The sequence below is a fragment of the Nycticebus coucang genome, chromosome 4, assembly GCF_027406575.1.
Source record: "Nycticebus coucang isolate mNycCou1 chromosome 4, mNycCou1.pri, whole genome shotgun sequence".
NCBI classification, from domain to species: domain Eukaryota; kingdom Metazoa; phylum Chordata; class Mammalia; order Primates; family Lorisidae; genus Nycticebus; species Nycticebus coucang.
This window is the reverse complement of record NC_069783.1, coordinates 135537015-135551216: the sequence shown is the minus strand read 5'-3', so window position 1 is coordinate 135551216 and position 14202 is coordinate 135537015. Positions and strand designations below refer to the sequence as shown.

Below are 14202 nucleotides of genomic sequence, written 5' to 3'. Positions count from 1 at the left end.
GTGAGCACGGAGGAAACTTCCTAGAAACTGAGTTCATAAGGGAATCCTAAACTAATAATTGACCTGTTCCAAGTCTCATCACAGAGTTCTTCTAATAGAGCTTTTGGGAAACATTCTCCTGTGGAGACAACATAACCAGGTGCAGGTGTGGAACTCGGGACCAGATGTCCATGGGGCGAGGTCAACTGGGAGATGCCATGGGTGGTAGCAGCCGCTCTCTCCTGGAAGCCACCACTGTCACCTACCAATGGCTGCCTGAAATGCTCTGAGAGTCCTTACAAGGCTTAGCAGTTAGATACCATGTATATGGAAATGTGTGAAATGTTTTCCTTGGAGGGACGGCATTTTAAACTTTCATTATTGAGGATGTAAGACTCCTTTATAGGAGTCATATGTAGTACATGAATAGTTCCTGAAAATAGTTTTCTTATTTATTTATTTATTTTATTAGTATTAGATTATAGCTGTGTACAGTAATGCGATCATGGGGCACCATACACTGGTTTTATAAACAGTTCGGCACATTTTCATCACACTGCTTAACATAGAATTTCTGGCATTTTCTTAGTTATTGTGTTAAGACAATCATATTCTGCATTCACTAAGTTTCACATGTACCCTTGTAAGACGCACCGTAGGTGTAATCCCACCAATCACCCTCCCTCTGCCCAACCTCCCCCCTTTCTCCCCTCCCTCCTCCCCTTCCACATATTCTTAGGTTATAACTGGGTTAGGAGAGGGATATATTAAAAAACTACGAGGATACCGGTGGTAAGAGTGGGAAAAAAAATCAGCTAGTAGGTAAGGGGGTACCTAAAATAGCTCTTTTTTTTTAACTTCTCAAATTTGCCAGTCTTTAGTGGACAAAGAGAGTATTCTTAGCTACACAACTGTTTTAATTTTAAGACTAGGGCATATTTTTTACATTAACAAATCACTTATGAATATTGTTTATGATAGAAACATTGAGAATGTAAGAGATTCCTTTTTCAGGGCTCTGCTACCCACTGTCTCATCTATATAAGTCATTTACCCTCTCTGAACTATGGTTTTATTCATTGAAAACATGAACACAGTAGTGATTCTGTTGTGAGCCTGCTCTGATTGCCTCACAGCCTGGTTCTAAAAATCAATTGAGATTGCAGGAAGAAAACTTTTATATCAAGAGATTAAAAAAATGTATTTTTCACAGTATATGCTACTGTATAAAGGATGAGTGCTATGAAGTTATCACTCAATATCAAGGAGTTCATTGTTGGTGATACAAAAAAAAAAAAAAAGAACAAAAAAACCCTGTTTTACCTTTAGTCTATTCTTCCCTTAAAATTTTGTTGTTCCCTTCCCAACATTGGTATTTTTTTTTTATTAAATCATAAAGAGGTAGATCATGTATACATTAATGCATTTATGGGGTACAATGTGCTGATTTCATATACAATTTGGAATGCTTACATTGTACTGGTTACTATATCCCTCACTTCATTTACTTAATTATTGTATTAAGACATTTATGCGGTATACATAATAGATCCAACATATACCTTTGTAATATGCACCATAGGTGTGATCCCACCATTCACCTTCCCTCCATCTGAGCTCTCCCCTCCCTTCCCATTCCCCGTCCATCATCCTGGGCCATAGTTGTGATCTATTCTTCATATGAAAGTGTGAGTGATTGTAAATTGGTTTCATAATAGTACTGGATACTGTTCCTACATATTGGTTTCATAATAGTACATTGGATACTTTTTCTTCCATTCTTGAAATACTTTACTAAGTAAGATATATTCCAGCTCCATCCACATAAACATAAAAGAGGTAAAGTCTCCATCTTTTTTAAGGCTGCATAATATTCCATGGAATACATATACCAAAATTTATTAAACCATTCATGGGTCAATGGGCACTTGGGCTTCTTTCATGACTTGGCTATTATGAATTGAACTGCAGTGAACAATCTGGTGCAAATATCTTTGTTACAAAGTGATTTTTGGTGTTTTGGATATACACCTAGTAGAGGAATTGCAGGATCGAATGGCAGGTCTACCTTTAGATCCCTGAGTATTCTCCACACTTCTTTCCAAAAGGTATGTATTAGCTTGCATTCCCACCAGCAGTGCAGAAGTGTTCCCTTTTCTCCACATCCACACCAACATCTAGTCGTTTTGGGATTTTGTTATGTGAGCCACTCTTACTGGAGTTAGACGATATCTCAAAGTGGTCTTGATTTGCATTTCTCTGATGATCAAAGATGATGAGCATTTTTTCATATGTCTGTAGGCCATGCGCCTGTCTTCTTCAGAGAAGCTTCTATTCAAGTCCCTTGCCCACAACAGACATATTTTTCCCCTCATAGAGATTAAACTTTAGTGGAGTAAAAAGAAAAGAAAAACTTTCCATAATCCTCCCTCTCTGAAAGAACACGCTAAATATTTCAGTGCATTTCCTTCCAGTGTCTTTTGGACAATGGCGTGTGCACGTGTAACACAGTTGGAATCATGCTCTGTATACAGTTCTGAATTCTTATGTTCTCCTTAGCTTTTTATCTTGAATCTAACCTTAAGCTATTTAACGTTCCTCAAAAACATTCTTTTTAGTGGCCATTACTCGTATTTATTTACCTTTAAATTGTTTTTATTTTTCTTTAAATTATTTTTAATTACAACACGGTGAAGAATAGTTTTCCCCATAAATATGTAGTTAGACCTTGATTATTTCACTAAAATACAGTCTTAGAAATGGAATCAATGGTTAAAAAGAATATGTTGGGGAGGAGAAAGCATGATTGGCGGGATCTCACCTGATGTGCAGGTATTCAGCACACCCCTTGGGTGAAGGACTCAACTACAACTCAGGAGAATTTTAGGCAGGGAGATGAGCAGGTGTGGGGTATTCAAGAACCACCATGAAGACCTGTGTAGCTGAGGCCAACAGGGAAGGCTGCAGGAGGGAGTTTAGAGTGGAGCGAGAAAGGAGGGTCGCATCAGTTGAAACCAAAACGTGAAAACAAAAGCTTTATTTAGCTTAAATTGTGTGAGACAGGCAGGTATAAAAGTGCCTTGCATAATACCTGGCATAAAAAAGGAGCTTAGTAAATTTGGCTTTACTTATCTATGCCATCTTTCTAGCTAATCACAAAGAAATACACCCCCATGCCCAATGCCCAGTGTAGGAAAGAAGGGCCAGTGTCCCAGCAGTGATGTTGTGTTAGTACTGCCCTGCAGCTGAACATTGGTGGCAAAACACTCCCTATGATAAGGTATTTGTGACTCCATCTTGACTATAGGCCCACCACCGCCATGCCCTGCACTAACCGACTTTATCACTGTACCAGGGCAAGAGCACGGGAGCTTTATTGTTTATTTTCTATATTAGTCTAACAGTTTGTCAGGCATGAAGGAATCTCTGCTGAACACACAACCCCCTTATCAAAGTGTGGGGAAGGCGTGAAGTGTGGAAATGAGAAGCGGGGAGGGGAGAATGAGAGGCTGTATGGTACAGCTCTTCCCAGAAACTTACTTTTTACTGGATTCCACCAGTTCAAGTCTCGGAAGCTGCCAACACGTGTTACCAGCATGTTGAGTGAACAGCTGTTAACACCCACTCACCGGGCATTTCCTAAATCACGAATTTATTGAATGAATCAATGCCTTACTATGGATTCTTACTTTAATTAGTCAGTATAAGATTTACAACTAAACAAGCGTGTAATCTTAGTTTCTAGAAAACAAATGTCAGATGCAGAGGAAAAATCCAAGGAACTGCAGCAACGCCGGACAAGGATTCTCCCCAGCTCAGTACCACCATCTACTGGTAATCACGGGCACTGCATCCCAGGACGCACCTCCCTCTCCTTGGCGGTGATGATCGCTTCCTTATTTTCCTCCAACACCAGGACACAGATACTGTAGGGAGACTGGAGCATGTTGATCACCTGTTGTGACCAGGAATTACACAAAGACCACACTGCCAAGCAGCCAAATTACAGCAGAGTCCCTTTATCGAAGTGCCAGCCAGCAACTGCCTCCGCGTCCTAACACAGGGTTTCCGAGAGCAGCCCCGAGTGCTTAAAGGGACGGTTTTTTAAGGCCTGGTCTACATTCTGGTTGGCATGCGGGCTATCCAGGTGCATCCGGGTAAGACAGCAAGCAAGCATTGTACAGAAGCAGAATTTTGTGGTTAGTTAGCTATATGTCATACACCCCCTATACATCTTAGTTTCACACATCTTTGTCTCCATATTTTCTCCAACTGGTATTGTTTAAAGGTCAGTACAGGGACAGTCGGTTCGTTTCCCAGGGAGTTAGCCAAGCAAGAAACTGGGAGTGAACTAGAAGCAAGAAATCAATTAGTACTTTCTCATTTATCTTAGGGTGAACTAGACTTATTTCATTTCTTTTTGGAAAACTTGCAGTCCAAATATTTGCCGGGAGTTAACTGGTATTTTTTCCGTTATAGCATAGGCCCCACTTTTCTGCTTTAGCCTAGGCCTACTTGGGCCTAACACACCAGGACATTGGATAACATGTCCAGTTACTTCACGTCGTCTCCCGTCACGTTCATGCTCCCTGTGATTGCATACCTAAGACAAAAGAAAGGGCCGAATGAAGTCCTTAGAAGAGTCAGTCCTAACTCCAGCAAAGAAACCCTGATGCTGAGACACCTGCCAAGCCACGCTCCCTCCGTGTCTCTGGAGTCCCCGAATTACAGGTGCAGAAGACAGGCTGTGTCTCTAAATGGTGGCTCTCAACCTTACTTCCTTTTTACCCCAGGAATATCCTCATATTACCTTAGTCTCCCAATGTGATAAACCGGAATCCAGCCTGACCAAGTACAACCCACACCCAGAGCTGGGAAGAGAGGATGAGGGAGATCATAAAATCAGACATGTCACCTGAAAGCAAAGGACCATGTCTTTGCAGCACTGAATTTCAAGTCTTTTTAGTTCTCCCCACAGGGTGTCCTGTTGGCTCAAGGTAAAAGTCAACCTGGTGTTACTGGAACTGAGCAGGAAACTTGAGGGCAGATTCTTTGCTTCTTCACAATCCTCCCAAGCAATAGAAGGAGCGCTACTGTGAAAGTTCTGTCTGCAGGCTTTGTGGCTTAAAGCATGAATGGCAGGGGCCTCCTGTTTCCACCTCCGCCCACTCAGAATGTTCTCCACTCAGCGTGGGGGGGAAAGTCCTTCTGAAATGCAGCCACATGCTTCCAAGTCCACCCAGAGGCAAAGCCCAGTCCCCAGCTGGGCATCAGGTCTCACTGTTCAAGTTACATTTCTAAGTCGGCATGGCCTTCTGTCCCTCTCCTGCCCACTGAGCAGGCCACCCATAGCCTCCAAACTCACCAGGAGCACACCTGCATTATAACCACCCGCTCATTGGCTTTGCAGCCCTACCAAGGACACTCTCCCCTCTGAGAGCCACATGGTGTCATCACACTCAAGTCTTGACTCAAGGATCATTTCTCAGTGAGGCCTTCCCTGGCCATCTGTCCAAAGTGGCAGCTCCCAATCCCAAAACTCTTTCTTGATTTATTGTCTCCTAAGCCCGGTGCTGTCTGCTCACCATTAGCTTTCCCCACTCTGCCTCCTTGCCCTTCAAGAAGCCTCCCTGGTCCCCCTGCGTACACTTCATACACACCAACACTCCCTGTCATCTCTCCACAGTGTTTCTTGGTCCTCATGGAACATTTTTCCTACTGGATTGTTGGCTCACTGAAGGCAAGAACTGTCCTTCCAATTTTGTTTGCACAGTGTGCAGAGGAATAGGACATGCTCAATATCTGTTCACTGAATTATGAAGAAAGGATGGCAAGGAAGTAATCTCCTTTTCCTCCTTATGTTAATGCCCTTTGTTTGATGAAGGAAGTTCAAGTGGTTCTAACAGGTAGCCAGGGTTGAGAACCTAGGATTTACTTTAAGCTGGGGACAAACTCATTTCCCATCCAGTCTCCTGAATGAGCTTCCCCCACCTTGTGTATTTCAAGCCTCAGGCTAGGGCATGGGTAACAAAGTGCTCTCCAGCCCACAGGACAAGATCTTGAGCATTTTACCTGATGCTAACACTTCCTGACAGTTTTTAAACAGATTGTTCTACCGTCTGAGAATGAAGAAGACATGGAGAGGCTTCTGAGATGGGCAGGTTGTCACCACTCCCTTCTTCCCACAGTCATGGGAGGAGGAAGAAAGGGAGACTGTCTGGTAACTTTCCTTTTTTTTTTTTTTATTGTTGGGGATTCATTGAGGGTACAATAAGCCAGGTTACAATGATTGCATTTGTTAGGTCTAAGTCCCTCTTGAAATCATGTCTTGCCCACAGAAGATGTGGCACACACCAAGACCCCACCTCCCTCCCTCCTTCCCTCTCTCTGCTTTTCCTTCCCCCCCTCACCATGACCTTAATTGTCATTAATTGTCCTCATATCAAAATTGAGCAGATAGCATGCATGCTTCTCCATTCTCATGATGCTTTACTAAGAATAATGTCTTCCACTTCCATCCAGGGTAAAACAAAGGATATAAAGTCTTCATTTTTCTTAATAGCTGAATAGTATTCCATGGTATACATATACCACAGCTTGTTAATCCACTCCTGAGTTGGTGGGTATTTAGGCTGTTTCCACATTTTGGCGATTGTAAATTGAGCTGCAATAAACAGTCTAGTACAAGTGTCCTTATGATAAAAGGATTTTTTTCCTTCTTGGTAGATGCCCAGTAATGGGATTGCAGGATCAAATGGGAGGTCTAGCTTGAGTGCTTTGAGGTTTCTCCAGACTTCCTTCCAGAAAGGTTGTACTAGTTTGCAGTCCCACCAGCAGTGTAAAAGTGTTCCCTTCTCTCCACATCCACGCCAGCATCTGCAGTTTTGAGATGTTGTGATGTGGGTCATTCTCACTGGGGTTAGATGGAATCTCATGGTGGTTTTGATTTGCATTTCTCTAATAGATAGGGATGGTGAACATTTTTTCATGTTTGTTAGCCATTCGTCTGTCATCTTTAGAGAAGGTTCTATTCATGTCTCTTGCCCATTGATATATGGGATTGTTGGCTTTTTTCATGTGGATTAATTTGAGTTCTCTATAGATCCTAGTTATCAAGCTTTTGCCTGATTGAAAATATGCAAATATCCTTTCCAATTGTGTAGGTTGTCTATTTGCTTTGCTTGTTGTCTCCTTAGCTGTACAGAAGCTTTTCAGTTTAGTGAAGTCCCATTTGTTTATTTTTGTTGTTGTTGCAATTGCCATGGCAGTCTTCTTCATGAAGTCTTTCCCCAGGCCAATACCTTCCAGTGTTTTTCCTATGCTTTCTTTGAGGATTTTTATTGTTTCATGCCTTAAATTTAAGTCCTTTATCCATCTTGAATCAATTTTTGTCAGTGGGGAAAGTTGTGGGTCCAGTTTCAGTCTTTTACACGTGGATATCCAGTTCTCCCAACACCATTTACTGAATAGGGAGTCTTTCCCCCAAGGTATGTTCTTGTTTGGTTTATAGAAGATTAGGTGGTTGTAAGATGTGAGTTTCATTTCTTGGTTTTCTATTTGATTCCAAGTGTCTATATCTCTATTTTTGTGACAGTACCATGCTGTCTTGAGCACTATGGCTTTGTAGTACAGCCTCAAATCTGGTATGTTGATGCCCCCAGATTTATTTTTATTACTAAGAACTGCCTTAGCTATACGGGTTTTTTTCTGGTTCCACATAAAATGCAGAATCATTTTTTCCAAATCTTGAAAGTACGATGTTGATACTTTGATAGGAATGGCATTGAATAGGTAGATTGCTTTGGGAAGTATAGACATTTTAACAATGTTGGTTCTTCCCATCCATGAGCATGGTGTGTTCTTCCATTTGTTAATATCCTCTGCTATTTCCTTTCTGAGGATTTCATAGTTTTCTTTATAGAGGTCCTTCACCTCCTTCGTTAGGTACATTCCTGGGTATTTCATTTTCTATGAAACTATGGTGAAGGGAGTTGTGTCCTTAATTAGCGTCTCGTCTTCACTGTTATTGATGTATACAAAGGCTGTTGACTTGTGGACATTGATTTTATATCCTGAAATATTACTGTATTTTTTGATGAATTCTAGGAGTCTTGTGGTCGAGTCTTTGGGATTCTCTAAGTATAAGATCATGTCGTCAGCAAAGAGGGAGAGTTTGAGCTCGTCTGTTTCCATTTGGATTCCCTTTATTTTCTTGTCTTGCCTAATTGTATTGGCTAGAACTTCCAGCACTATGTTGAATAGTAAAGGTGACAGAGGACAACCTTGTCTGGTTCCAGTTTTAAGAGGAAAACCTTTCAGTTTTACTTCATTCAGTAAAATATTAGCTGTGGGTTTGTCATAGATAGCTTCAATCAGTTTTAAAAATGTGCCACCTAAGCCTATACTCTTCAGTGTTCTAATTAGAAAAGGATGCTGGATTTTATCGAATGCTTTTTCTGCATCTATTCAGAGGATCATATTATCTTTATTTTTGCCTCTGTTAATATGGTGGATAAAGTTTATAGCCTTGCGTAAGTTAAACCAGCCTTGCATATGTTAAACCAGCCTTGCATCTCTGGGATGAAGCCTACTTGATCATGATGTATGACTTTTTTGATGATAAGCTGTAATCTCTTGGCTAGGATTTTGTTGAGGATTTTTGCATCTATATTCATGAGTGAGATTGGTCTGAAATTCTCCTTGTTTGGGTCTTTTCCTGGTTTGGTATCAGGGTGATGTTTGCTTCATAGAATGTGTTGGGGAAGATTCCTTCTTCTTTAATTTTTTGGAATAATTTCTGCAGTACAGGAATAAGATCTTCCTTGAAGGTTTAATAGAATACTGGTGTGAAGCCATCTGGACCAGGGCATTTTTTGGTTGGAAGATTTTTTATTGTTTCTTTAATCTCAGTGCTTGAAATTGGTCTGTTCAGGATCTCTATTTATTCCTGCCTAAGTCTAGGGAGAGAGTGTGATTCCAAATATTGATCCATTTCCTTCACATTGTCAAATTTCTGGGCATAGAGTTTCTGGTAGTATTCAGAGATGATCTCTTGTATCTCTGTGGGATAAGTTGTTATTTCCCCTTTATCATTTCTGATTGAGGCTAGTAGAGATTTTACTTTTCTATTTCTCATTTGTCTGGCCAATGGTTTATCTATTTTATTAATTTTTTTCCAAAAAAATGCTTTTTTCATTAATTTTCTTAACGATTCTTTTGTTTTCAATTTCATTGATCTCTGATTTCATTTCGGATATTTCTTTTCTTCTGCTGAGTTTAGGCTTAGATTGTTCTTCTTTTTCCGATTCCATAAGATCTCTTGTGAGTTTGTTGATGTGCTCTCTTTCTGTTTTTCGAATGTAGGCTTCTAAAGCGATAAATTTTCCTCTCAAAACTGCTTTTGCAGTATCCCAAGGGTTTTGGTAGCTTGTGTCTTAATTGTTGTTATAGTCAAGGAAGTTAATGATTTCCTGTTTTATTTCTTCCTGAACCCATCTGTTATTCAATGGAAGATTGTTTAATTTCCATGCCTTTGTGTGGGATCCAACGTTTTTGTTAGAGTTGAGTTCCACCTTTAGTGCCTTATGGTCTGAGAAGATACAAGGTAAAATTTCAATTCTTTTTATTTTGTTGATATTTGTTTTGAGTCCCAGGATATGATCAATTTTGGAGAATGTTCCATGGGGTGATGAGAAGAATGTATATTATTTATCTTTGGGATGGAGTATTCTATATATGTCTATCAAGCACAGTTGTTCTAGGCTCTCTTTTAAATCTCCTATATTTTTGTTTAATTTCTGTTTAGAGGATCTGTCCAGCTCTATAAGAGGAGTGTTAAAGTCCCCTGTTTTCATGGTATTATTGGATATCATATTGCTGAGACTGAGTAAGTGCTTTTTCAAGAATCTGGGAGCATTTAAATTGGATGGATAAATATTTAGAATTGAAATGTCTTCTTGTTGTATTTTTCCCTTGATCAGTATAAAGTGACCATCATTGTCTTTTTTGACTTTAGTTGCTTTAAATCCACATGTATCTGAAAATAAGAGTGCAACTCCTCTTTTCTTCTGAATTCCATTTGCCTGAAAAATGGTCTTACAACCCTTGACTCAGAGTTTTAATTTGTCTTTTGAAGCCAGGTGTGTTTCTTGCAGACAGCAAATGTATGGCTTGTGTTTTTTAATCCAGTCAGTCAATCTATGTCTCTTCAGTGGGGAATTAATGCCATTAACATTTATTGAGATAATTGATAAGTATGGTATTATTCTATTCATCTTATTTTGTGAGAGTCCATTGCTTAGTTTTATCTTTTGCATCAGTGTGGAGGTTAGGTTCTGTCCTTTAATTTCTGAGTTCTTACTTTGCTGCTGATCCATTGTGGTGGTCAGTGTGCAGAACAGGTTGAAATATTTCCTGTAGAGCTGGTCTTGTTGTGGTGAATTTCCTCAGTGTTTGTATATCTGTAAATGATTTGATTTCTCTGACAATTTTAAAGCTTAGCTTAGCAGGGTACAGAATTCTGAGCTGGAAATTGTCATGTTTAAGTAGATTAAAGGTAGATGACCATTGTTTTCTTGCTTGAAAACTTACATTAGAGAAGTCTGCAGTCACTCTGATGGATTTGCCCCTGTAGGTAAACTGACAATTACTCCTGGCAGCTTGCAGGATCTTTTCTTTTGTCTTGACTTTAGACAAGTTCATCACAATGTGTCTTGGAGTAGCTCGGTTAGAGTTGAGGTGACCTGGGGTCTGATATCTCTCTGAAAGCAATGTGTCAGAATCTTTGGTGATATTTGGGAAATTTTCATTTATAATATTCTGTAGTATGGCATCCATTTCTCTGGGGCATTCTTCTTCCTCTTCTGGGATTCCTATAACTCGTATGTTGGAACGCTTTATATAGTCCCATAATTCTGACAGTGAATGTTCTGCTTTCTCTCTCTTCTTTTCTGCCTCTTTTACTATCTGAGTTATCTCAAGATAACTTTTTCACTTAATTGTTCATCTCTTATTTGATTCTGTTTTTGGATTTCCTTTTAGTTATTTTCTACTTTATTAGAAGTTTCCTTCATTGTTTCCATCATATCTTTCATTGTTTTTATCATGTGTATTCTAAATTCACTTTCTGTCATTTCTAACATTTCTTTATAGATGGAATCCTCTGCAGTAGCAACCTCATGGTCCCTTGGAGGAGTTTCTCTGGACTGGTTCTTCACGTTGCCTGGAGTTTTCTGCTGATTCCTCTTCATGAGTGATTTATTTTATCTGTTTCCTTGCCCTAATTTTCCTTTCACTTCCTCTTGCTCTTTACGTTCCCATGCCTCTGGACTAAGGTTTCAATGAGTCCTTTTGGTACAGGTCCAGAAGGATGAGAAGGTTGAAGAACAAGAAGGTATGAAAGAAAGAAGGAAAGAACGAAAAGAAAATAGAGAAAGGATAGCAGGTAGCTAAAAGGAATATTGACAAAAAGAAGAGAGGCACAGAAAGAGGGAGACAGAGCAATATAGGTGTACAGTGGGGTACTTTGACACAACCTCAAAAAAACCCCAACCTCTGGGGGTGCCCAGTTGGGTGGTTCTCTTGAGGTCAGCAGCTCTTTGTTAACCTGATCAGACACAGTACCTCACCTCCACCAAGTACAGAGGAAAGACAAAAATGGTATGAATCAAACCAAAACAAGCAAACAGAAAACTTTATGGGATAAAATTAAGTGAAAAACCAAATAATAGGGGTAGAAATACTAGCAAAAATGAAGTTCTAGTTATTGAAAAAGGCAGCAATGGGAAATTGTATTTAAACTAGAAAAATGGAGAAAGAAAAGAAAAAATCTGAATGGAAGAGGTTGAAATTAAAAAACAAAGCAACAACAACAACATCAAAATAAACAGAAAACAAACAAACAAAACAAAAACAAAGCAGTATATATATATATATATATATCTTTTTGAATATTATCTGGGTAAAAGGTGGTCTTCTAGGGTATGAGATTTTAATCACAGTGCTGATACGACTGGAGGCCTCTGCTAATTTCTCAAACCCCACAGGGTAAACACCCTAAATCTCTCTTCAGCCCTCTTAAAAGGCACTTTAAACTTCTAAACTTCTGTCTAAGCAGAAGCTTTCCCAGGAAAGTGCTTGTCACCGGAATAACGGCTGAAGTGGCTATCTGCTTACCCAGTGTGCCAAAACAGGTCTCACTCTGCCCCTGAGAGTTAGAGCTGTAAGGCAGCTCAGTCCCCGCCTTTAGGCTGCTCAGTCACTAGGTTACTAGCTCCCACCCGGTCCTTGCTCTGCAACCCTGAGGGTGGACCTTGCTGGGGCAGTTCTCTCACAATGGCTCCCTGCGGCTAACAGCCAAACACCATTAGCTCCGTTCAGCTCAGCAGCTCAGACTGGGGCCCCAGACAAAGCCCAAAGTTCTCTGCACTCCTGTCCAAGCTCTCTCCAAGGCAGTTCAACCAAGTGCCAAGTCCAAAAACACCAAAACAGTTCACTGGCAAGGCCTTTCTGGTTTGCAGTCTCGCTGCTACTACACTTACAGCTGCCAGCGAGATTAGACTGATTGAACTCTGTAGGATAATATTTAGAAATAAACTTATGCTACATCAAGCACCCAAAGTAAATTCAGTGTGAGTTTAAAATGACTTGATTTTCTTCCAGAGGCTTAAGAGACCTGGACCCCACTGGGTTACTCACAGAGTTAGGCTTTTTTGGAATTGTAAAATTCCTTAGGCCTTTTCTCTGAAGCAGTACACCCCGTGAAGCCTGAGATCCAAGGGCATGCCGCCCTTCCTCAGAGATACGGGCCAGAGGGTTGACATATGTTAACAACATATTGTCAGAGGTCTATAGGTACTCTGCCCTGAGGGAAGGACACAGTCATTACTTCATACTGAGTAAACTGAGTGAATGCTTGAAGATATTCTTCTATTAACTCTGTTCCCCTGTGGCTACTTTTGTCTTTTGTGACCTGCTCAGAAACTAGTCACTGTTTAGAGGAAGAGATTTACTACATAAGTAATTGCAATGATACGATAAATATTTCCTTTCAAGTTAAATTACAGATATGTAAAAAAAGAAGATAAGATGATGAAACTAATAGATAATGGATTAGGTGTGTACGTGACTGGAAGAGTATAAAACTAAAACTTGGAATAAAGAATTTTGCTATATGCCATTCCAAGGTGTATAGTCTGTTTCTTGACATAATAATTACAGGAGCAAGTTTACACCTACAGCAAAGCTGCTGCTTGTTCGTGTCTCTGGTCACGCAACAAACACACGAGACCACTTGCCAGTTTTCCACTGTTTTTGTCCTCCTCTTGGGGTCCAGAAGTCTCTCGCTGACACCCTGTATCCTCAAAGGGATGATTACAGGCAGATCCCACCAGTCAGGAATGCCTGGAGTCTTATCTCCCCAGACTCACGGTGCCCAGATGCAAGGAAGCTGTTACTCGGCCGCCATCTTGCTCTCTCTAAGCCTGGTAACTTTTCAATTGCATTCATGAAGCCTCTTCCTGGAAACATCTTCCACACAAAGGAAGAACAGGAGTGAGGGGCTCAGGTCCCCTCCAGAGGACAGGGGCAGGAGTGTGTGGCCATCCCAGTCTCTGAACAGAAAAGCCTGGCTTCTTTAGAACAGAGGTCACCTTTAGGATTTCTGAGAAGCAATTCTACGGTCCTTTTTATTTTTTATTTTTTTATTTCAGGTTAATGTGAGGATACAAACAATCAAATCATAACATTTGATTAGGTAGAGTCCCTTTTGTTCACGGTCCTTTTAAAGTAATCTCAGCATCTTGGTAGAAAGGCAGAATTTCCAGCCAGTGGGCTTCTCTTGCTGCCACTTTGGATGTCTTTGACAGGTTCAGGGGCAGGAAGCCTCTGAATGGGCAGAACAGGTCTCCTGCCTCAGCAGCCCAGAAACAGCGGGTGCCCAGGCATCCTGGGGCTCAAAAGGATTCTTCCAATTTATAGACTGCAGAGCCTGAGTCTCCCGGGTGTAGCTGGCACACTGGCAGGCGTCTTATCTGGGGCACAGGTCACACAGTCGCATAATGGCAATCCTGGGATCTCTGTAGCCAGGGTTCTTTCAAATAAGTCTGGAAAGGATGTTTCTTATCTCCAGGAGGAATTCACAGTAGATATTGAAATCCAGAAGAAACTATTATATTCCCAGCATAGCACCGAGCAGCAGGGTTATTTTATCAACTTCTCAGGATG

General features: G+C 40.6%; 1 gene segment (V, D, J or C); it reads right to left on the bottom strand.

The window, feature by feature from the left end:
- LOC128584904 (probable non-functional immunoglobulin lambda variable 1-50) overlaps positions 1-14202 on the bottom strand; it is a 685263-nt gene that overhangs the window by 630468 nt on the left and 40593 nt on the right.